Source organism: Tachyglossus aculeatus, chromosome 24, assembly GCF_015852505.1.
Source record: "Tachyglossus aculeatus isolate mTacAcu1 chromosome 24, mTacAcu1.pri, whole genome shotgun sequence".
NCBI lineage: Eukaryota > Metazoa > Chordata > Mammalia > Monotremata > Tachyglossidae > Tachyglossus > Tachyglossus aculeatus.
Window position 1 is genome coordinate 16,713,310 of NC_052089.1, and position 25,414 is coordinate 16,738,723.

At 38.9% G+C, this 25,414-nt stretch overlaps 1 protein-coding gene across 6 annotated transcripts in view; it reads right to left on the reverse strand.

The window, feature by feature from the left end:
- The window catches only part of CADM2 (cell adhesion molecule 2), an 861,189-nt gene that overhangs the window by 427,468 nt on the left and 408,307 nt on the right, over positions 1-25,414 (reverse strand). Inside the window, exon 3 of one of the 6 annotated variants that reach the window (XM_038766109.1) lies at positions 1,885-1,943. The exons of the other annotated variants lie outside the window; for them this stretch is intronic. The gene's annotated coding sequence lies outside the window, so the exon portion shown is untranslated. The remainder of the gene's footprint in view (positions 1-1,884; positions 1,944-25,414) is intronic. 6 annotated transcript variants of the gene reach the window in all.

Sequence of the window (25,414 nt, forward strand, 5' to 3'; positions counted from 1 at the left end):
GTTTCGAAAAAGAACTCTGGTGGTCCTTGGAATCTGGGACGGTCCTGGGGCTACCTAGGCTCCTTGTGAAATCCAAGAAATAGGGAGGAGCTTGCACATAACCAAAATTTGTTTTGTGGTTTGGGCACAAGCAAACTGTTTGAGGGCAAGCCTGGACTACCTGGGATGCTTAAGCAATCTTCAGGCTTGGAGTCTCCATCTCCGAGACCTTAACACACTACCACCGCAGGCAAACTGGGGCTGACTGACTTGCTACAGAAGGCAGCATTTTCGGGCTTCAGAACATTAGTTTTGGAGATGGGTATGTGCTACTTCAGTCACTGATTCAGTGAGAAGGTGCCACAAAGATGATTTTTGCTCAGCCTTTCTACTTTGTCATCACCCTGAAGAAAATGCAGCTTTACTTTTAAATGATTTTCAAACATATTATAAGGATTTTAAGTCTTCTGTTATATCAGTAGCACAGGCACAGAGCACTAACAAATCGACAAGCCTTGCCAATTAGTGTTCCAGAGGAGCCCATGCTGAGAGGGAGGGCTCTACATCATTGTCAGGTAAACCTCTGAATGCAAGAAGGTCTCTTTTAACACAAAACCCTAATGAATGCCTGTAAGGGAAGGAAAGGCTGGGCACCCAATGGAAAACAAAAGTCTCAATCCACCTACAGATTCAGGATGAAAATTGTGATCAGCAGATGATTTTACCCAATACCCTTAATAACTTAGAGCTTTTGGATACAATTTTAAATTTTCACAAAGCAGACTTTGAACTATTTAATTTACTATTGGCAAAAACCAAGAAAGACGGTTTTCCATTAAAAAACCTTGAAATTAAATGTAGGTCAAGTTAATGGCAACATCTGAGCATAGGGGAATAGTAAGCAGGCCACCTTCAATGCTTCTTCTTGCTCGATCAATGGCGACATTTTCATTTCAGTAGACAAAAGCCTTTCTAAGATTCTGAATGAAGGAAAACTGTTCTAATAGTGTACTGAGAGAATTAAAGGAAAAATGGAAGGCATGGGTGCTTGGATCAGTTCACAAGGAATGCTTCCTTTATATTATTATATGATAACTTTGATTACAACTTTACACTAAAGATTGGGGTCAAAAACAGTCGTCCTAAAAGCACACTGACTTTTATTTCTCTCAGAGAAGGATGGTGTCTTTGTACCATACTTCTTCCTACTGGCAAGTAAGATCACTGCTTCACTTAACCATTAGAAATTCTATTTTGTAGTGCCAGATTGTTACAGTTAAATTATGCATTGTAGAAGAAAAGTCGCAAGGAGTTTACTGACTCTATAATTTAATTCAATTTTTGCCAAAAAATATGCTTTTTTGAGGGAAACCTTTTTTTTTTACTAAAGCTCAATAAAATGGTTTACTGTTTTCAGAATATTTCATCTTTCATTTGTGATTTTTTTTCTCTTAATGTGCAAACAAATATGTGCAATTTTGACAACATTAAATGCTCTCTAGCCACCATAATTCACAAGTATTTTTCAGGCTAAGAAAACTACCTGTTTCTATTTTCAATAATGTAGCCAATTAAGTTTTCACTTATAATTTTCCAAGGGAGGAAAAAATGGGGAGGAGTGCATTGTTTGTGCTTGTCTCTTTTTTTTCCTTACACAATAAAAAGCATATGAAATAGCTCATTGAGCATTTTACAGACAGCACTGACACAACTTACTTAAAATTGCACAGGTAAATGTTAACAAAATACTCAAACACAGTAGCACACATGCTGAGAATTATCTAGGTGTGAATTCTGACAATACTGGAAAACAGTTTTCTTTACTTGTGAACTCTGACTTACACCATGCATTTTATATTTCAGTCTCTCATTCACACATTCAAACGTTCCATGTAGTTAATATACCTTAAATTTCTTTACCTTGCTGTAGACTGATTATACCAAGGAGTGAGTAATTTGCTTACCTAAAAGAGAGAGAAAAAAAAGAATCTTGTTAGTTTTACAATGAATATGCTTTCTAGGGCGAGGCATTTGAACAATTTAAAAATGATACTTCATATACAAAAGAAGAAAAACTTCCACTCAAATTAAGGAGACCCCTCTAGACTGTCAACTCCCTCTAGATTGTAAACTCCTCTACCTCTCCTGTCCCAGGGTTTACCCCTGACCTACACCTTCCCTCCTCAAATCCGACAGACAATGACTCTTCCCTCCCCCTGAACCTTCAAAGTCTTACTGAAGGCACATCTCCTCCAAGAGGCCTTCCCAGAATAAGCCCCACTTTTCCTCATCTCCCATTCCCTTCTGCATCACCCTGACTTGCTCCCTTGCTCTTCCCCCCTACTAGCCCCACGGCACTTATGTACATATCTGTAATTTCATTTATTTGCATTGATGTCTGTCTCCCCCTTTCTAGACTGTAAGCTCATTGTGGGCAGGGAATGTGACTGTTTATTGTTGTATTGTACTCTCCCAAGCACTTAATACAGTCTTCTGCACACAGTAAGCATTCAATACAGTTGAGTGAATGAATGAACAAAGACTATGAATGGGAAGAATCAACATGCTTCCTATACCTCTGAGGAAAGTTACAAGAAGATTTTTCACAAGAGAAAGTACTGAAGTATTGCTTTTGATGGCAGAAGAACATAAGGGACAGAACTAAACAGTTACAGAAAATATTTATATATGAGGAGACGTGTGAAGTGAATACAAATAGAAGCTTGTGAACCTCAAATCCCTAGTCTTGTAGAGGAGGCTCTTCTGATGATGATGAGGATAGGGTCTGAGGAAATGGTAATTTTCATTTATATAATCTACTAAATATCTGGTTAAATTTATCACAAAGTCTACCTCTGTTCATGCCATCTGAGTTTAGGATCAGTTAAAAAACTAGGAATAACTTTCTTACTTTCCAATAATAATAATAATAATAATGGCATTTATTAAGCGCTTACTATGTGCAACACACTATTCTAAGTGCTGAATAGAATGTACCCATTATAATATATACAGCATTAAGTTCTAAGTGCACATAAATATAAAATATGGAAGTCAGACTCAGAGTTACAGATATAAGCGCTTAGTACAGTAAGTGCTTAGTACAGTGCTCTGCACACAGTAAGCACTCAATATATACAATTGAATTGAATCAATGACTTTTTTTTCCAGTTCATCACCCCAAATCAGCTGAAAATAATTTTTCTCAAAATTTCCAAGTGAGACAAACAGGAAGAGAGAAATCTCTTGGTTCAGGAAACCATAAAAGTAACAAAGATAAGGCTTTAAAGAAGTATTTCGTGTCAACTTTAATCAATAGGATCATCCTCTTTGTGCCCAAGAAAGTGGGAGAAAATAATTCCTGGGTACACAAAATACATCTTTCCTTCTCCTCCTAGTGCCCACTTACAAAATTTGTACCTATTTTCAGAACAGCTTCCCTGTGTTGTGTTAAAATGGCCCAGGGAGACTGCAGAGGGTAAAGGAGGAGGATTCCCTAACCAGTGGCTACAGGGTTGTTTTCAAAATCACCAGTCATATGGTCACTAGTCATACCTCCATCCTTAATAAAGTCATGTGCCCTAAAGCACTGAACAAGTGTTCTCCCTCTTTGATTAGGGAAGGCCACATGGTCTAGTGGAAATAGCACAGGCCTGAGAGTCGAGAGACCTGGTGTTCTAGTCCCAGTTCTGCCATTTAACTCCCCAGTGCCTCAGTCTCATCAACTACAAAATCGGGTTAAAATATCTGTCCTCAAACTGTGAACCATGGGTACGTCGGGGTTCATGTCTGATATCGTTATCTGATACTTATTCCATCACTTCGTACACAGTAAATGCTTCATAAATATCACTATTATTACTACTTTCCTCAAATGTATATACAGATAGAGGGAAAGGGATGGTGGAGAGGCAGGAACATTGTAGAGATTCTTCCTCTCCTTCCCTCTCTATATAAACCTGTGGTATACTTATTGTACTGTATTCTCCCAATTGCTTAGTACAGTGCTCTGCACACAATAAGTGCTCAAAATATACCACTGATTGACTCGAGCGCTTAGTACAGTGCTCTGCACACAGTAAATAAACAATAAATACGATTGTATGAATGAATGATGCTGACCCATTTTTAAATTAACCCATGCTTGCTTTCTCTTATAACCTGGGTACACCAGGTTTAATAATTCTAATTTAATGGTTTCTGACATAAAATGGCTGTTTCTTACAATACTTGTTTGGAGAGCTGAATGTTCTAGAACCTAGAATGTGAGTCCTAGATTCCCCTAAATTATTTCTGTAAAGAGGGTATTTCCCTCCTAATTTCCCTCTGACTTCTTAGCAATAGGGAGAGGCCGATAGCCTTTCTTTCAAAGACACAACATATATTAATACTGAACTTTAGTCTAATTATCTTCTGCCATTGTAAGTCCATTATGCTTCCTTTATGTATGTTTTTCTTGTGTGTGGGTGTGTGTGTGTGCATGCATGCCAGAACTATCCTAGATGCTTTTGAAATGCCTTATAATAATCATTATCATAAGCACGGGAGACTGGCATTGTGTGAGGTAATTATGAAAGGCTACGAGGCTCACCACATCATAATAAATACTGGAAACACTTAAATATTGTTACATTCCAGAGATCACTTGACAAGTACCATAATAATAATCATTATTATTATTACCACTGCTAAATGTGGTCAAAACATTTGCATTTCTGGAATGATGTCTAAACTACACTCTGTTATCACCTTTCCCAACATATTTTCCATAACAACGAGTTCATTTACATTTATCTTGTACTAGTAATAAGGGTACTTGTTAAGTACTTACTATATGCCAAGCACTATTCTGACTACTGAGTTAATCAGGTTGGACACAGTCCCTGCTATCCATATGGGGCTCACAGTCTAAGAAGAAAGGAGTAGGATTTAATCCCATTTTATTATTATTATTATTATTATTATGGTATTTGTTAAGCGCTTTCTATGTGCCAGCACTATTCTAAGCGCTGGAGTAGATACAGGGTAATCAGGTTGTCCCACGTAGGGCTCACAGTCTCAATCCCTATTTTATAGATGAGGTAACTGAGGCACAGAGAAGTGAAGTGACTTGCCCGAGGTCACACAGGAGACAAGTGGCAGGGCCGGGATTAGAACCCACGTTCTCTGACTCCTAAGCCCGGGCTCTTTCCACTAAACCATGCTGCTTAGGGTAACTGAGGTACAGAGAAGTTAACTGACTTGCCCAAAGTCAAAAAGCACATATGTGGCAAAATCGGGACTCCGACCTCTCTGAGTCCCAGTCTCATGTTCTTTCCACTAGGCCCCGCTGATCCCCACTTCTCTCCTCACATATTCATTGGATGTGCTCGTACAGCACAACTGCTCCCCAATTGTCAATTTCAGTGAAATAGGTCCATCCCAGATGCTGAAAAAGAAGTTCAAGAAACCCTCCTAATTAAAATTACGATATTTAACTGAGGCACTAAAAAGTTAAGTGACTTGCCCAAGGTTACACAACAGACAAGTGGCGAAGTCTGGATTAAAACTCAAGTCCTCTGGCTTCCAGGTCAGTGCTCTTTCCACTAGGCTATATTGTTTCTCGTGAGCAGAACACTATTAAACACTTGGGAGACTTGAGTGGTAGACAAATTCTCTGCTCATAAGGAATTTACAGTCTGTGCTACATAATAATGATGGCATTTATTAAGTGCTTACTATGTGCACAGCACTGTTCTAAGCGCTGGGGAGGTTACAAGGAGATCAGGTTGTCCCACGGGGGGCTCACAGTCTTAGTCTCCATTTTACAGATGAGGGAACTGAGGCACAGAGAAGTTAAGCGACTTGCCCAAAGTCCCACAGCTGACAATCGGCAGAGCTGGGATTCAAACCCATGACCCCTGACTCCAAAGCCTGTGCTCTTTCCACTGAGCCACGCTGCTTCGTATATTATTGATCTTCTGACTTTCACAATGGATAAGGCTGCTAGGCTGGATAAATCAGACATTTGTGGGAATTGCACATAAAGAACCAAGTATCACCAGCACCCCTAAAATGTAAAACTTCAGAGTAGAGAAAAACAGAAAAAAGGAAGGGTCTGGTTTTATTTTAAACTACAATCTCGAAAAGTGAAGAGGCCCTGAGTATGTGCTAAACATTGATGCTGCAGCTGATGATATGGTATTTGTTAAGTGCTTACTATGTGCCAAGCACTGTTCTAAGCACTAGGGGAGATACAAGGTTATCAGGTTGTTCCAGGTGGGGCTCACAGTTTTAATCCTCATTTTACAGATGATATAACTGAGGCCATCACTTTTAAATGTAGGTTTGCAGAAGTCCTAGAGCACCCAGATTATTTCTCCTTTCAAGCAGCCTGCTTACTGACCTCACACGAAAATCTAATTAAATCAAAATCCAAACCTCACATTGACTTCCTTTTAATTTTGCCCTGTGGTCTTATTATGTTTCAGCAGATGCTGCTGGGTTCTGACCTTCTGCTCTTGGAAAAATTCAAGAAAGAAGACAGACAGCCAGGGTGGCTTATCTCTGTCATACTCACCCAACCTGCATAGATGTCAGACTTATTCACATCACTTAGGCAGGTCAAACCAGTTTATATCACATGGATCGTCTCTGAATTTGACTTTTGGCTGACTTTGAGATTTGCAAGCTAAAGAGTAGCTAAATTAAGCAGAACCAAACAAGCCTCACACTGCTTTAGAAGCATTCAACTCAAATCTACCCATTTACTTTAGATACCAAGGTTTTACACTTCTGCCTTAAAATATTTCAGTAAAATATAAACATAAATTGGACTGCAAGAGAACAAGTATAAGAATTACAGTTGATAACTATCTGAAGTCTAAGGACCATGAATATATTTAAATGAAAAGACTTGAAAACCTTAAACATTGAGTGTATTTTTTTTCCAATTCTGAACCTTTGACCCTATACGCCATTCCATTCTGCTTGTTTTCTTTCATAAATCCACCCAGACCTGCCAAACAGTACACCGTATGCACATATAAGGACAAAAGTAAACTTCAATAAACAAATATTCCAAAACAAAGGTGTCAACAGAAATAAAAGACCTTGGACCACTTTCATAACACAGAAAATCTGCGAGACACTGGCTAATTAAGATACACAATTTCTATAGGTACTCACCTATGACAGTCACCTGCTCTTTTCTATGCTGTCATATATGTTCTTACACAGCCAGGACCACCCAGACACACTAAATCAGACACACTGCTAAGCAGAATTTCAAAACCAAACATTCATTTCCCAATGAGCCAGATCAAGATTCTTGTTTGTGTAAATAATTTATTCAAAGGGATGTGAACTTATTTATTGTTTATGCTGTAACAGGGACAAAAAAAATCCCAATGTGACACCTAGCCCTTAGAAAATTTAACACTATTTCTAGACTTCTAAAACTAGGAGAATCATCTGAACATATCACACCTTCTGCAAACAGAATGGCCACACAAAATGTGCAAATGTGTGTTGATCACTTGAGGTGATTAACTTGATTAACAGCAAAAGGTGTGTGAAGAAATGTGTTGGGTAAGGTTAGAGACATATCACTGTGTGTAGTAACACTGGCTAGAACAACAAAAATTAAAAAAAAAGTGCAGGCAATTTAATCTGTGAAAAACAGATGAAAAGGCTTGATCTGGAAGGTGTTAGCAAGCCCAAGCAATGAGAGAAAACAATGAAATGTAACCTTCCACAATTAATTTCAGGGTGGTGACAACACTAGCCTTTGCTTTAAAATGCTGGCTTCATGGCACATTGTGAAACCACAAGGCAGATGGACAACCTAGCCTCAGAAGCTGACATGAATTAAAGTGTAATCGTTTTGCTGATCTGGTTGATTTCAGAGCATGATTATGTGACCCTGGAATATTTCACACTGACCTCAGCCAACATTCCAACTTCAACAAGAAACTAGATTTTTGGATAGTTTAAGCATACTCAGTATATGCAAATTGTTTTTTCAAACTTTACCCAATAGATTAATGAGCTACAAAGTTACACTATTTCCTTTTTTATACGAGACACTAGAAAACTAAATGGAATGACTCAGGAATTGTGGGGTGGGCGTGTGTGTATGTGTGTGTGTGTGTGTGTGTGTCTGTCTGTCTGTCTGTCCATATGGCTGTTGCATAAAAATATCTGCCAGACTTTTAAAAAGATGAATATCCTATATAGGGCTCAAAAATAGAAATGAAAGGACAATACTTTCCATACTGGATTCTTTTTGATAAAGCAAGAGAATCTATCAGCGGGAGAATGGATGTACATTTTTGTTGACAAACTGTAATTGATAAGGTTTCTCAGCATACTTTTATAGAAATGCTGATGTATTACACTGAGGATTACTAGTTGGCTTTCATTTCCTTGCAACTTTTGCCTCTGGATAAGCTCAACTATTCCCAAGAAGAAACCCTGATCAAGTACATTTGTCATGTGAGCAACCGTAATAAGGTAATTCATCATAGTCTGTTGGAGTTTCATTCCAGAAAGACATGCATTTTTATCCTTACTTAAAAATCTGCTGTCACTCTTGCTGAAAATTTTGGTAGACATTTTGGACATGTTTAAAAGCCCTTCCAAACTGATAGTGGCAGATCATTAAGTTATCAACTATGAGAGCCTTTTTTTCCATTCTCAGCAATGTGTGTGACACCATGAACCCTTCTACATGGTTTAATCTGACCTGTTCCCCAAATGGGATTCTTTTTTTTTTCTTCTTCCCCCTTTCAAGTTTTATAGTAGCCAAGAGCCAACATAATTCACTCAGATAAATGAAATTCTTCGCAAGAGTCTAATTGAGCAATTTTACTTCTTAACAAGTCTTGAAATCCACCACAATTTGAAATCCATTCACTAAGACTGCAATATATAGAAGACAAGGTGAATTTTCAATTTGAGAAGAACAAATAAACTGAATGCATGGGTTGTTTTAAATATAAACTTTCTTTTATAACTGGCGAAGTCAAAGAGCGGAACAAACCTCTGGGATGTTCATCTCTGTACCTTCTCCAGATGATTAGGAGGATACAGAAAGTTCCATAAAAGATAGATTTCAGTCTAGGAAGATGAAGACTGAGAGGGCTAAGAGAAGATGAAGACATATACAGATCTTTCTTTCCATGAAAAGTTTGTACTCTTCTTGGTCAGAAGGCAGATTTTATTACTTCTTTACTGATTAAAGCCTACAAATCCTAAATGGGTTGACAATTGCACTAGCAGGAGTGGATAACTGTTGAAGTGATAAGGTTCAAAGTAGGTATAATAAGGATGGCATTTCTTAAGTGCTTACTATGTGCAAAGGGAAGCACTTCTTCCAGCAGGTGGTAAGTATATGGATTTACTAACAAAGGAAGTTTTACAAGCCATAAATGACATATTCAAGAGGATTTTGGATAATTCAGGATGATAACCTGATAATGGGTTGCTAAAGAGAAGGCTGGAAATGTAGATATTAGAAAGTTAGATGGCCCAACCATAAACATTAGGATGAATGTCAAGAAAGACAAATCATCTCAAGAAACATCAGCTGGAAGGTCCCCTGGCCTTATTTAGTATCAGCAAAAACTATTTTCTTAGGTTCTTTTCACTTGTTTCATCCTTCATTTATTTATTATTTAGTTGTCTTTCAAAAGAAAAACTAAGTCTAACCATGCTTCTCTTCAAAGGATATTATTCACAGTTTCTCAATTGTAATTTTTTACCTGGCCTGAATCAACTGGCATACAATTTTTCCACATTATTTTACCATCTACAGGTTATTTTTATTCCAGTAATATAAGCCACAAATCTGAGAAAAAAAAATCAGTGTGAGGCAGAAGAAAAATTGAGATTTTCATATTTGAATTTCACAAGTGTTTACTTCTTTCACCCGATGTGCCATTACACAGTTTGCACTCATTAATATCAATGTCGACAACGAATATTCACTGGCTCTGAGATCAGGGAGTATAATATGAGGTGCTATGACACTGTTGTTGAATGATTATTATACTCTAAGGGGGTGTTTTGCCACCCACTTTGTACACTCAAAGGTTAAAGAGAGGAGAGAACACCCTCTATTCTCTCTTCTCTAAGGCCCCAGAACTATGCAATACTTTGAAGTACACAGCAAACACTAGATACATCAAAAGACCAAAAGTGGTCTAAACATATTTTTCTTCTTCTCACTTAGTAAATATTAAGTTTACCTTAAGTCACATGGGTCACGTTGATTGCTCTGCTGTGGCAACCTTATTTCACTGAAAAAAATCTCTGGGCTAGACACCAACTAGGTCTGATCAAAGGGAATGGAGTGATCTGGGCAACAGTCCACAATAGCCTGGAGATGAGGTTTAACCACAGGTATGAGGAATGACTTTAATTTTAGAATCAATGAAGATGGATGCTGGAGAGAGCTACAGTTCATCTGCTGTGATTGCTATCACCAAATCCAAGGGACTCTTAGGGAGTACTAAGCCCTGATTTTTATATGTATGAACAAGAAGGAAAAGGGAATGCGTGTGCCAAACAAAGACTACTGCTACTTGATAGCACTGTGGCTCAGTGGAAAGAGCACGGGCTTTGGAGTCAGAGGTCATGGGTTCGAATCCCGGCTCTCCCACAGGTCTGCTGGGTGACCTTGGGCAAGTCACTTAACTTCTCCGAGCCTCAGTTACCTCATCTGTAAAATGGGGATTAAGAATGTGAACCCCACATGGGACAAACCGATCACCTTTTCTTTTAGACTGTGAGCCCAATGTTGGGTAGGGACTGTCTCTATATGTTGCCAATTTGTACTTCCCAAGCGCTTAGTACAGTGCTCTGCACATAGTAAGCGCTCAATAAATATGATTGATTGATTGATTGATTCACAGGGCCGGTAGACCTAGAATGAAACAACATACTCACCAATGCCAGATTTTTAAATGGAGACAATTTGTGTCTCAAAACAGTAAACCTATCTAGGGAGCTATAAGCACAGCTCAACCAGTAGGAGATTCTTAAATACTTGACCTCCTTGCCACAAGCCAATAAATCAGGGTGCCAGAGAAGCAAAATGCTGTCAAGATGGTGAAACACACTAAAGAGTGGTATTCAGGATATAAGTAGAAAACAATCAATTTTAGATTTCCAGTGAGAGTGAGAGCTTCATAATGGATACACAGTATCTTTTTGGCTTTTCACCATCGTTAGTTTTAATTATTCTTGACATTCTGTCCATCACGCTACCTCCACAGAGAGAAGAAATATGCATTCCTGTGTTCGAGGAAGACACAATCAGGAACATATCCTGGAGGATATACAGGAGGAAATAATTAAACTATGTAACTTCAGGAACTGCATTATTCCATCTAAAATTTTATGCAAACTCCTATGCAATTGAAATGGATAATTATAGCTTACCTCATTAGTACAAGGTATTTTTTGTAAAACCACAGAAAAGAATGGAAAATATATGTAATGTCAATTGTAATACTAATGCTCTAAGTGAGCAGGACAATTTATTTGGACTAACTGCCTGTACTACATAACTGAAACACAAGCCCGCCACCTCGATGTTTGGACCACAAGGAGGAAAAATCCTCAGGGACACAGTAACCTCTCCCACACTGAAAAATAATGTGGAACTCTGAAAATATAATCATCTGTATAAATTTCAAATTAGTATAACAGACCTCATCAGCTCTGCATAAATGAAAGCACTTTGAGCCCTTTAGAGAAAAGGCAAAATCTGAAACAAAGATTAAATAATCCAAGTTTATTATTACTAGCAACAACAACAGTGGCACACTGGATTCTCAAAAATGAAAATTTTAAGAAAGCAGTATTTTTTTTTTTTAGTGGCATTTGTTACTATGTGCCAGGTGAAGTACTAGACATTGGGGTAGGTACAAGATAATCAGGTTGGACATAGTCCCTGCCCCACAGAGGACTCAAAGTCTTAATATCCACTTTACAGATGGTGCAACTGAGGCACAGAGAAGTTTAGTGTCTTGCCAAAGTCACACAGCAGACAAGTGGCCAAGCCAGGATTAGACTCCTCTGACTCCCAGTTCCATTCTCTTTTCACTAGGTCACACTGCTTCTGGGGTGCCTGACTGTATTGGTAAGAAAACAATTTCGATGTGGATCATTTTTGTGAACAGCTTGATTTAGAATTTAAAAACTAAATACTGCGAAGGTATAGTGAGGAGTTGGCTTCTTTTGATGGCTAGAGCAGAAACTTTATTAAGATCATGTTTGTTCTATGGCCAGGCTTTATCAATGGCTTTGGTGATAAGGCACAAGGATCACAACAAATCAAAAGCAGCAGCAGGAACTACAAACAAATCCCATTTTCTTTTTTGTAAGGTGTTTTTTTGGGGCAAGCTTCATGTATGATAAAATCTTGAAATAAATTAAACAGGATAACCTCAGAATGTGCATTTCCCAAACTTAATAGAATTTTGTATTCATACTCAATACATCAAAAATAAAATTTAATTATCTTAAGCACTAAAGTAGTGTGAGTTAATTTAAAGCTACACATTCAAAACTATTTCCTAGGGCTACGCTGAACTGGGAGCATGCAAATGTCAGTTTAAAATCACCATTAAAGGCAATTTTTGAGACCGACTAAAATGGTGAACATTCCGGGGGAAAAAATCCAAAGAGAAACTTCATTTGGATAAATGACTCATTTTGTTTGTACCAAAACTGTCCTTTAATTATACATAAATTGAGGAAGGAAAGATATTGTCCTTATTAAATGCCTTTTTTAAATGGTGAATCATTCCTAAATTATAAGAAGTCCAATTTCTGGTAGGTGCATTTCTGTAACCAGTCAGGGAAAAAATGGGGTTTTAAATCAATGTAGTGGTGTCTTCGAGGAATTAAGGTTGGAGAATGGGGGCCAACATGCTCCTCCAGCCCCATGTACACCTTTGTTAATAATAATAATAATAATAATAAATATTTGGTAAGTGCTTACTATGTGCCAAGCACTGTTCTAAGCACTGGGGGGATACAAGGTAACCAGGTTGTCCCACGTGAGGCTCACAGTCTTCATCCCCACTTGACAGATGAGGGAACTGAGGCACAGAGAAGTTAAGTGACTTGCCCAAGGTCACACAGCAGAATGTTGGAGCAGGGATTAGAACTCATGACCTCTGACTCCCAAGCCCAGGCTCTTTCCACTGAGCCACACTGCTTCTCTATGCTATGTCCTTATCTGAGGTAGATTGTGGAAGGCACAAAGGTTTGTTTCTGAATGTGCTGGTGGCAGGGCCACAGAATGCCAATGCTTCTGTGTTATTTCAGGAGACTCAGTGTGGATTAAAGAGCTTTGCTGGCGGCAGTGGAGAAGACAGCAGGGAAAACACACAGACCCCAGATAGTGACTCTTCCACTGATGCCGAAGCACAATTGCTTTAGATAGAGGATTAAGACAGGGGTGGAGCAAAGTGGCTTCCCCTGAATTTTTGAGAAAGCTTCAAATATAAAGTCAAATTCAAGCATTAACAATAAGAGTGGATGTAAATCTAGAGAAGAAAAAATACCGTCTTTTGTTCATACCTACTCAGGGGAGCCAAACTGATGATCGTAAACAGTGCATTTGCTTCCCACTTATCTTAAAGTCACATAGAGAATTACACTTTGCCCCACCTAAGAACTGAGTACAATATGAATAGGGACTACGCATATTTTTTCTTCTCACGGTTTCCAGTGTACAGGGAAAGTCTATAAAATGGTTACAGCACAAATTATATATGTCTATAAATCTCTATACTCAGCCTTCACTAGGTGATCTGTTTTCAAGAGATGTACCTTTTTAGGATGCATTTTGAGGAAGAGAACAGTAGAAACGAGCTATTTTTGACTCTAGGAATGGGCAATGAAATTAATAAACACTTAGGTGCCAATATACCTGAACAAATCAATTGTAATTATTGGTTATTTAATCCCTGCAGAGCAGTGAAATAAGAATTTGGGAGAGTAGAGTTAGTAAGGCATGATCCCTGCCCTGAAGGAACTTACGATTTAGGGGAAACAAACTGAGGTGATAAAATAAAAAAATTTAATTTTGAGCAAAACAAAGCAAAAAGAAAGGAAATGTAATTCATTATAGCTAGCAAGAAATGACTCTGTTTATCATTTCTCATGACAACCCAATTATTTTGATTACTTTCGCGATCATTTGCTTGGACACTTCAATAGAATAAAGACTCAAAGTATTTTAACTCCTCCTGCTCACTTCTGGGGTTAGGCAATTGGTTTATTTTGCCTTGGGGCTCCAAACTGGCCAGGGAGTTCTCCTAGTACCCTCTGCACTGCAGGCTTTTGTCAGGGTTTCTTTGTGATCCACCAGCCATTCTTACCTAAGTTATGTTAGTTCAATTATGCAAATGTAGCTTGGCCCCCAAAGTAACCAAGATAACTAACATAGCTGAACTCCTGCAAAGATTAACTGTGGCTTAGTGAAAACAGCACAGGCTTGGGAGTCAGAGGTCTTGGGTTCTAATTCTGGCTCTGCCATTTATCAGCTGTGTGACTTTGGGCAAGTCACTTAACTTCTCTGTGCCTGTGACCTCATCTGTAAAATGGGGATGAAGGCTGTGAGCCCCACATGGGACAACCTGATTACCTTGTATCTATCCCGGTGCTTACAAGAGTGCTTGGCATATAGTAAGCACTTAACAAATGCCATTATTATCATTATTATTATTATTATGGTTCTATTCATCCACTGCCTAGTAATTGGTCTCCTCAGCAATGAACTACCAACAGAAACATTCAAGAGGATTTCATAATTTCCCTGGAGGCATCCGATTTATACAAACATTGATGGAGGCACTTTGCTGCCACTTTAATTATCACAAGCACTTCAAAGCCAAAGGCTAAGAAAGCATATATACACCACAATCATTTTAATTAATACCAAAATAATGTCACGTGCCAATTCAGAATGCAGTAAGAGAGATGGTTTAATGTATCATCACATTTTCTCATCAGTGTGATTTGACCCTGCTTGAGAGCCATTTCAATTTTTACCATAATACTGTTAAAGCCTATGGATTTCAAGCCCAAACTGAGGTTGTGTTGAGGTGAGTTATCCAAGCGATGTAAACAAACATGACACACAGAAGTCACCGAAATCTGATATCATTTATTCCCTTCTAAAGCCAACAGAAGCAGAAATAAAGACAACCCTTGCTAGAGTGCACTAAAATAAAATGGTTAATTGTTCTGAAATAGAGTCTGGAACTAGATTACTAATGAAATGTAGGTGACTGAAATCTGAAGGGATAGAGCTAAAGCTATGAAGGTTTGGGACTGCTTCATTGCCATTTTAAAAGAAGCCATGTTTTCTACTTTTCTTTACCTTTTCATTCACCTGGGAGATAAGCACTACTAAATTTTACAACATTTATCTCCTAGACCATAAGAAAATAAATTCATTAGTTCAGCACTGTCAGGAGCTACATTCAAATTTCTTGGCTTCTGTCTGCTGGATCTTAACAAAGAACCCATCCTCAAAAAATTCCTTCAATGTAAACATTAACCTGACCATAAAAATCATAAAAAACAAAATCTGCAGGGGCCTAAAATTTAAGGCACTGTACTGTCTTACAACCTACTTGGATGTATTATTCTTTTACACAAAAAGGACTTGTAGTAATACTTTAAAGCAGTTTTATGATGAAAAAGGTCTAGATTCAGCATAGCCAACAGGCAAGATGGCTCCACATACAGGCCTCATCTCTTGTGACATTTCCCTACATCCTGACCACAGTTCAAATGTGAGCACTGGCAGGAGATCTAAATGTTTAATTCTGTCACAGCAGAAACCCTGATCACATGCACTGCAATGGGTTACATTCCTGGGGACAGGTGAACAATGTGAGGTCCTGAGGGGAATCTGCTGCTGAGTAATTTTGACTATGTCCAAATAAAGGATGTTTGGACCTAAGTGGAAAGGAAAGATATAAAATGAAAATGGGAAAAGTATAATTAAGGGTCTCAGTATGACAAGCTACTTAATAAAGCCAAGTAAACAAACACCTGGGCTTGTGTCAGTGGAGGTAGGACTATGTTTAACATTAGCCAAATTTTTGTTGGGGATGAGGCCAGAAAAATCCCAGTGAAAAGCAAGATATTAAACAGCAGCCTCTCTACTAAATACAAATACACGAGTTAGCACCAAAAAAAAATACCTACAGGTACGCCAGGTTGGATTCTAAAAAAGATAGAAAATGGAATTGTTCCCCTCAAACAAACCCTATACCAAAGATTGAAAAGTCCCTGCTTTGATATGAGGTGATCCAATATAGGAGATTAATATTTAGAGCTATTAGAGAGCTGGCTCTATCCACTAGAGAATACACTGATTTATAAAGCTTAAGTGGCAGCAAGAATGCAAGGGTGGGTGGGAGCAATTTGGAGATTTGAGTCCCTCCACTCTCCAAATCTTGGATACCCACAAGGTAATCCTAGCCTGTAATGGAAATTTTGGGAGAAGTCAAAACAAGGACCCAATAACCTTTGCAGCATATTCATCGGGTCACCAAATCCTACTGGTTCTACTTTCACAACATTGCTAAAATCCTACCTATCCTCTCCATCCAAACTGCTATGTTGTTCCAAGCTCTTATCTTTTTCTACCTTAACTACTGCATCAGCCTACTTCACTTACCTCTCTGTCTCCTGTTTCTCCCCACTCCAGTCCATACTTCACTCTCCTACCTGGATCAGTTGTCTAAAAAGTGTTCAGTCCATTTCCCTACTCCTCAAGACCTCCAGTGGTTGCCTGCCCACCTCCACATCAAGCAGAAACTCCTTATTATTGACTTTAAAGCACTCAATCAGTTCACCCCCTCCTAATTTACGTTGCTGATTTCCTACTGTTACCCAGCCAGCACACTTAGTTCCTATAAATACAACTTGCACACTATAATTCGATCTCATCTGTCTCACCACTGGCCCCTTGCCCATGTCCTCCCTCCAGTCTATAACTCCCTTGCCCTTCATACGTGACAGACTACCACTCTTCCCATCTTCAAAACCTAATTAAAATCACATATCCGAACCTTCCCCAAGTAAACTCGCATCTCCCCTATGCATCACCTATGCATTTGGAAATGTACCCTTAAATGCATGTAATGTCCCCTCAATCCTCTCCCGTGCAGCACTTATGTATTTATCTGGAATTTATGTTAACACCTGTCTCCTCCTCTAGACTGTAAACTTTGTATAGGTGGGAAATGTATCTACCAACTCTTTTGTACTGTACCCTCCTAAGCACTTAGAGTGGTACTCTGCACATAGTAAGTACTCACTAAATACCACTGATTGATTATAATGATGGCAAAACACATAGTCATAACCTCACGAAAATCTTCTAATTCCTAATTCCTAACTCCTAATTCAATTGATGACTTCTGTAGGTGAAACCCAGACAAGGTGATAAGGGGTTTGAAACTTTCTTTTAGTTCCCCTTTTTTCTCCTAATTTCTGTCCTTTGAATTAAACACCTCTGTGTTGATATGTAAATATCGATCCATCTTGAAGGTATATATACTAGTACTTTCAATGCTTCCTAAGAACCACTCTCATGTCTCTCAAAGATCTTCTAATGATTCAGTACCTCTGGATTTGCCTTGGGGAGTGGCATTATTGATTCTCATCCGAGGTATTATTAGCAGTTCTTTTCCCAACAGGACATAAAAGGTTTTCTCCTAACCTCAGAAGGTATTGACCCTCTCCCCATCCTACACACACACACACACACTCTCTCTCTCTCTCTCTCTCTCTCTCTCTCTCTCTCTCTCTCTCTCTCTCCATTTCAGACATTTTTCATGGACAGTGCCAGAAATAGATGCATTTTAATAATCAATGTCAAAATGAATAATTAACTAATTGTTCCACTAGGCCAGGCTGCCTGCCTCCCAACTTCCATGGAACCACAAGTTACCACTCTCAGACTGTGAGTGCCATGTGGGACAGGGCAGTGTCCACCCTTAGTATCTTCTACTTACTCCAGGGCTCAGTACAGTGCCCGGCATATAGTAAGCGCTTAACATATGCTATTAAAAATAAAAGCCCTATTCCACTTAAAAACAGTAGTAATAAACACATGGCTTCCCTCTAACTTTACCTTCCCACTTTAGACCCAAGCAAGAACTTGACAAGATTATATTCATTACATATTTTGGAATCAAGTGCTGAACTGTGTCATCTCTTCTTCTTTGGTTAGAAATATTTAGGGACAGTAGAAATACATTGTGCACTCTATTTTTCACCTTATTCTGGATTCAAAGCCTATTTTTCTCATTTAGGAACTGCTGTTTTCCTCAGTAAACACAATCTACCACCTCCTTTTCTGAGGGCTGTTATCTACCCCAAACTTAATAAGAAATAATAAATGCAGTAATATAGGATATGTTCTATAATCACCTGAAAAATATACCTTTTAGTATATTAACCATCAAGGGTAGTAGAAGGCAAACTCACTGCTTGACTAAGTAACCTCAAAGATCCAATAAAAAAATACAGATTATGCTTCACTTTTATTATGAAGGTTGAAGACATCTTTAGGGGAAAGAACAGCAGCAAGATTGCCCATGAGTCATTTATACTTCAGAAATTTTTCAGCTTCAATCATATGTGAAGTCAACCGGGAAACGGGGGGGGGGGGGGGGTAGAGGAGAATGACTAAGGGAGAAACCTGATCCTGAAATAAATGAAAGAAGGAAAATGACTATCTAGTGCCTACCCAAAAACATACTGAAAAGAAACTAACAAAACTATGATAATACACCAGGCCTTGTTGGTTTTCCTTTGAAGGCTGGTTTAAGGTCAGTCTGATAATTCTTTGAATGAAATTATATTGTTCAATAGTGGCTCACTAAGCCTTTCCTGAACTGCAGCTGAAACCTGTGCCAAATGTAACATAAGTCACAGAATAGCAAACTACTAACCTTTCAACTGTGAAGAGAACCTGGAAAAATTATCCTTTCACCTCTAGAAAAGCCCTGCTCTTCAGTGGCACTGATATAATAACAATGAAATGTGGTTTACTTTAACATAGCTTCTCAGTGAAAATGCAAAACCTCAGATTTCACTGTTATATTTCTCCTAGACACACATCCACAATATTTGATCCTACTCCTTGGAAATGTTTTCAGTGAATTATAAATAGATGAAGAAGATTGCATCAAAGCCCAATATACTAGATAGAAAAACCAAGTCAAGTAGTTCACATCAGTTTGGAATGAGTGAGGCTGTGAGTGAGATCAATACATTTATTTTTTACTCTTTCTGGAATTTGTTGTGGATTTAGTTCCTGAAAGGACTCAACAGACCATGGAGCATTGAAATTTTGAATCCACAGAAATGGACACAAGCAAGTCAGTAACAGCAAAATTCTAATACTGTCTTCCAAAATGGACTTAACTCTTGCTTGAAATAAATAATTCACATCTCAGACTTCTGGATGGAATCGGCAAGTCAAAAAGACAGGTGTCTGTTCTTCCCTTGAAAATCTCCAGAAAACAAGAATTTATAAGCCACCTTTGTACTCAATTTAGTCAACTCTTCCTAAGGCCTAACCTAAAACTTCCTGCGATAATATATGGGAAGCAGCATGGCCTTGGGCAAGTCACTTATCTACAAGAAACCAATCAGTTCAAGTCTCCCCACTGCTCAAAAACCTCCAAAGGCTCCCCCTCCACATCAGAAACTCCTTACCATTGATTTTAAAGCACAAATCAGCTTGCTCCACTTTACCTCACCTCATTAATCCCCTATTACAGCCCAGCCCGCACACTTGGTTCTATGGTCTGATCTCCTCTATCTAGCTGTCAATCCCTTTCTCAGATTATCCCCCAAGTCTGGAACTCCTCCCCCTCCATATACACTAGACCCCCACTCCCTTCACCTTCAAAGCACAACTAAGGTTACATGGCCACCAAGAGGCCTTCTCCAATTAAGCCCATGTCATCTATGCACTTCAATCTGTGACCTTTGGACATGTGATATTCTCCCCACCTCCAACCCCACAGCATCTCCGGGCATATCTTTAAATTATATATTATAAATTATTTATTCATACTGATGCGTGACTCCCCCTCTAGACTGAAAGCTTGTTATGATCGGGGAAGTTGTTATATTGTACTCTCCCAAAAGCTCAGCACAGTACTCTGCACATAGTATGTGCTCAATATCCATGAATGATTGGTTGACTGATTTTCTGTGCCTCAGTTATCTCATCTGTAAAATATGGTTAAGACTGTCAACCTTATCTGGGACAGGGACTGTGTCCAACCTGATCAGCTTGTATCAACCCCAGTACTTACTACAGTGCCTGGACCATAGTAAGTGTTTAACAAATACCACTGACTATAACATAGTCTTTCCTCATCGCCCTAACCTTGTAGGTATGCAGAAAAGCTCCTTGCACTCTCTTAGATGTTATCCTTAGATAACATGATAAGGAGTTGCAGACTCCCTAATGGAGTATAGTAAGTAGCCTGTGTACAGGGCAATCTGAGTACCCTTTTGGGGCAATGAACTGAGACTCTATCTCAGTTCTTAAACCTACAGACAGATTAAAGTCAAAGTAAAATTTATTTTCTTATAGCCTATTAATATACTTTTACGGGATTTGTTAATAATAATGATGGCTTTTGTTAAGTGCTTACTATGTGACAAGCACTGTTCTAAGCACTGGGGTAGATACAAGGTAATTAGGGTGTCCCACGTGGGGGGCTCGCAGTCGTAATCCCCATTTTACAGAAGAGGTAACTGAGGCACAGAGATGTTAGGTGACTGGCTGAAAGTCATACAGCTGATAAGCGGCAGAATTGGGATTAGAACCCACAACCTCTGACTCCCAAGCCCATGCTCTTTCCACTAAGCCACTCTGCTTCCAACAAAATTGTTGCAATGTTCCTGCTATAATTCTCCTATTTAACAATCTATCAATCATTGGTACTTATTGAGTGCTTACTGGGTGTAGAGCACTGTACTAAGCACTTGGGAGGATACAACAGATTCGGTAGATATGTTAACTGCTGACAAGGTGCTTACATTCTAGACGGTCTGTCTGACAGACAGTCTAGTCATTCTAAAGTGCAATCCTTATTGGGCTCGCCACTGAAAGAAGATACAATCCCAATCTTTCTAGTGGACTCTTAATCCCTATCTCCATTATATGCGTTCTCCAGAAGCTTTGTTGGGAGTGCTGTAGGGAAGAGTCTGCAAAAGAAGCAGGATTGCCTAGTGGGCAGATCACAAGTCTGAATCAGGAGGACCTGGGTTTCAATCTGCCACTTGACTCCTGTGTGATCTTGAGCAAGTCACTTAACCTCTCTGTGCCTCAGTTCCCTCACCTGCTAAATGGGGATTAAGACTGTGAGCCCCATGTGGGACAGGGACTGTGTCCCACCTGATTACCCTGTATCTACCCCAATGTTTAGAACAGCGCCTGGCACATAGTAAGCTTTTAACAGATACCATAAAAAAAATATATGGGGAGCCCTTCATATAGAGCGGGAATCCCAGAAAGAGTAAAGCCTTTCAATCCATATTGGAATCATTTAAATAAAACAACTGGAAACATTTGATTTTCTTTAGTAAAATGCTAAGATGAATTAAGTAAGAAAGTGAAGACATTTTTCTCTACTACTTCAATTTTGTCAAGGAGTTAAAACAGCAGTAGAAATTAAATTTAGATTCAGCCTACTTAAGTCATTTATGCCTAAACCACATTCATTAGCAGTCTTTCCTCTCCAGCTATTATAACACATTTTTCCAATAAGAAATTCAATCATATTTATGTAAATAAAATCATGGCAGATATAAAATCTGAATTTATTTAAGCATTATAGTTGCTGGTCAGAAACGTTTCCATGGCTTATTTTTCTTCCCTTGTTCAAAAATGTCGTTTAGACTCTGAAACTCACACTCCACTTGGGTAAATTAACACATTGTAAATAATTAAAATAACATTTCTTTTTTGAAATTCTTTCAGACACAAGTATGTTGTTTTCTAGAAATTACATTTTCACAAGATAGCAGTTTATCTTCTAGATGATTTAAATGGCTTGAGGTTTGGAAATTGTACAAATTGTAGGTTTCACTGTGGAACAAATGAGTTTTACCTCAGACTAGACTAAGCTACCTGCTGTGGTCCTGATGTCATTATTTTTGATAATACTGTTCTCTGTTCTTAACTCAGCAGTGATAAATCTGAACAAGTTTTGAAGGTCATTGTTAACTTTAAGTATAAGCTTCAGTGAATGTAAAATAAGCTTAGATACTAGCAAAACTCTTGAAATCTGAAGCAGGGTAGTTTGAGATTTAGCATTATGACAAACTCTTACCACACACTCATTATCATCATCTCTTTCCTGCAAAAATCACATAATGTCTCATGTATTACACTTGGCATGCTGTTAAACTGGGGGAAAATACTTTTTCCCCCCTTCTTATAATGATTGTCACGACAGAATAAAATAGAATCCAAGATCTGCATTAAAATGTTTCATTCAATGCAACAAAGGGTTTTGCTTACTCAACATACATGGATATGTAGCAAAGAGCATATTTTATTATACAAAAATAAAGCAATACATACATTTGTAATGCTCTGCATCAAGGTTATGGCAAACATGAAAGCACTTTAGCAGTTGTAATCCTTGTGCATATGTTCTCTTAACAGCTCTTAGACTCACTTTGATGACCAGATGACATTTCTGTTTAATAGTGGCCAGGTGAAGTTTTCAGGGGCAAAACTTGGTATCAGGAGAGCACCCATCTGATGCACAGCTTGTCTGATATGTCCTCTAGAAATCCACTGCCCCTCTCCTTTCCTCAATCATCCACCATTCATTACCTCCAGGTGGCTAAATGGAGGGTTTTCTTGCCATGGTCAAACAGAAGGGCTAAAGGAATTGGGGCAGGTCATCCCGAGGGCAACAGGGGAAACAGGACAAAATGGCCAGAGTGAGACTTTTGGGATAATAATAATGGCATTTCTTAACACTTCCTATGTGCCAGGCACTGTACTAAGCGCTGGTGTGGATACAAGCAAATAGGGTTAGACACAGTCCCTGTCCCACCTGGGGCTCACAGTCTCAATCCCCATTTTACAGAGGAGGTAACTGAGGCACAGAGAAGTGAAGTGACTTGCCCAAGGTCACACAGCAGACAAGGGCAGAGCCGGGATTAGAACCCATGACCTTCTGATTCCCGGGACTACGCTCTATCCACTATCCAGGATGTTCACTGTGTATGACTACCCTGGCTGTTTCTCAAGATTGAGTGAGCGGCATCTGAAACAATTGAACCAAACCACTATGTGCTTGAGATTGTCCTGGCAACAGCAGGAATGGGACGAGAGTAACTGGGAGCAGAATTCATTCTTTACTTGCAAAGCCCATATCACAATTCTCATACTATGGCTCTCTTGGTGACATGAAATAACTCACTATAATGGCTCCAGTGTACTTCTACCTAATCCCTCTCTAAATGAACCAGGAATCTAACATTCAGTAGTTCATTGTGGAAAGCCTTACGTTTTCAGACCAGCAGGTTTTATTTGCTACAAACCACAAATGTGAGGTTCTGAGAAGAGGACTGATTTGATAAGAATGATTCTTGAGAAAGATCATGCTTCATTAATTCTTCAAAGAATGAGACTAGAATTGGAAGCAATTTTAGGAAGCTTACAAAACTGTATTTTCCTCCAGAGACCATTTGTAACTGTGGGATATCAAAGGATGACTACATTCTAGACTGTGAGCCTGTTATTGGGTAGGGACCATCTCTATATGTTGCCAACTTGTACTTCCCAAGCACTTAGTACAGTGCTCTGCACACAGTAAGCACTCAATAAATGTGATCGAATGAATGCATTAAATGATTTAAAAGCGTACAATAGCATATTATACACCAGTCCCCTCACTTGTTGGAGAACGGGAGGCATTAGCAGCATACAGTGGTGCCAGAATTGTTGGAACATGTTGCCAAAGAAGGTGGAGAATCATTTCCCTCGGTTTGCATGATTTGAAAACTACTGTACATGTCTCACATCTTCTGGAATGCAGAACCCAAAAAGGTCAGGACTGAGAGAAAGATGAGCACGGGTCCTCACTGACTGCTAACCTGGTGATCTTCAGGGTTTTTCTTTCCACCTTGCCACTTGGCAACCCACTGAGTTTTTACAACTGTAAGTTTCTTGTAGGCAAGGATCACTCCTACCAACTCTGTTGAATTGTACTTTCCCAAATGCTTAGCACAGTGCTCTGCACACAGTAAGTACTCAAATACCACTGATTTTTTGACTGACATGCTTTGGGGGTAGAGCAGGGAAGGGCTCCTACTGACTTCTCTCGTGCAGCAAAAAGAGGGAGACTTTGTCCAGTAATAATTGTGGTATTTGTTGAGTGCTTACTATGGGCTACGCACTATTAAATGCTGGAGTAGATACAACATCATGATGTTCTACATGGGGCTCAGAGTTTAAGGAAGAGGAAGAACAAGTATCGGATCCCCATTTTGCAGATGAGGGGGCTGAGGCACAGAGAAGTGACTTACCCAAGATCATACAGCAGGTAAGTGGCAGAGCTGGGATTCAAACCCAGGCCCTCCGACTCCTAGACTTGTGTTCTTTCCACTAGGCCACACCAATACTAAGTCAGAAGTTGGGTATAATATCCTCAGGACTTCGACTACATACCCTGGGGGCACAAAATGCCTTCCAAATGTTACTGTCTTAACCAAGGGGCAGAAAACACAACCTCTGGCCTGTGAGGGGAATAGAATGGGAGGATCAACAAGATCTTCTACCATACCAATGGCCACCAATAGCTATATATAGTGTTACAAGTGAAGTTCTATTTGTAAGAGTCATATAAAATAATTTCTGAAAATAATAAAAGTTCATTTTCTAACTATTAAAGAAAGAAAGTGTCTGATAAAGAAAAAATTGGGGGAAACATACATGTACTCTATAACGTAGCTTTAGGATGCAAGGATGAAAATTTCCCTAAATGAACATTCTACTGCTTAATGGTGCTTTCAAAGCTTATTAATGCTAATTCCAAATAATAAGGCTCTAAATTCCATGCCAAGACTGAAAGACAGTATGTTTTCTAAGGGAAAGGGTAACCAGAGAACACAGGATTAATTTATTTAGATCTTTACACAGGAGGACATCACCCTTACAACAGATCATCTTACTATAGTCAGATGCATATCCTGGCCATATGCTTACCAGATATAGAAACAGATATTGTAAACCGTAAAAAGTAACCAGGTGATTAAGCATCTCTGGCAGCCCAAGGACTTTGTAATCAATGAAATGGAGAGGAAAATGAAACTGAGACCTGAACCACTCCTTTATTTGAAGATAGTGAACAAAGCATAGTGGAAA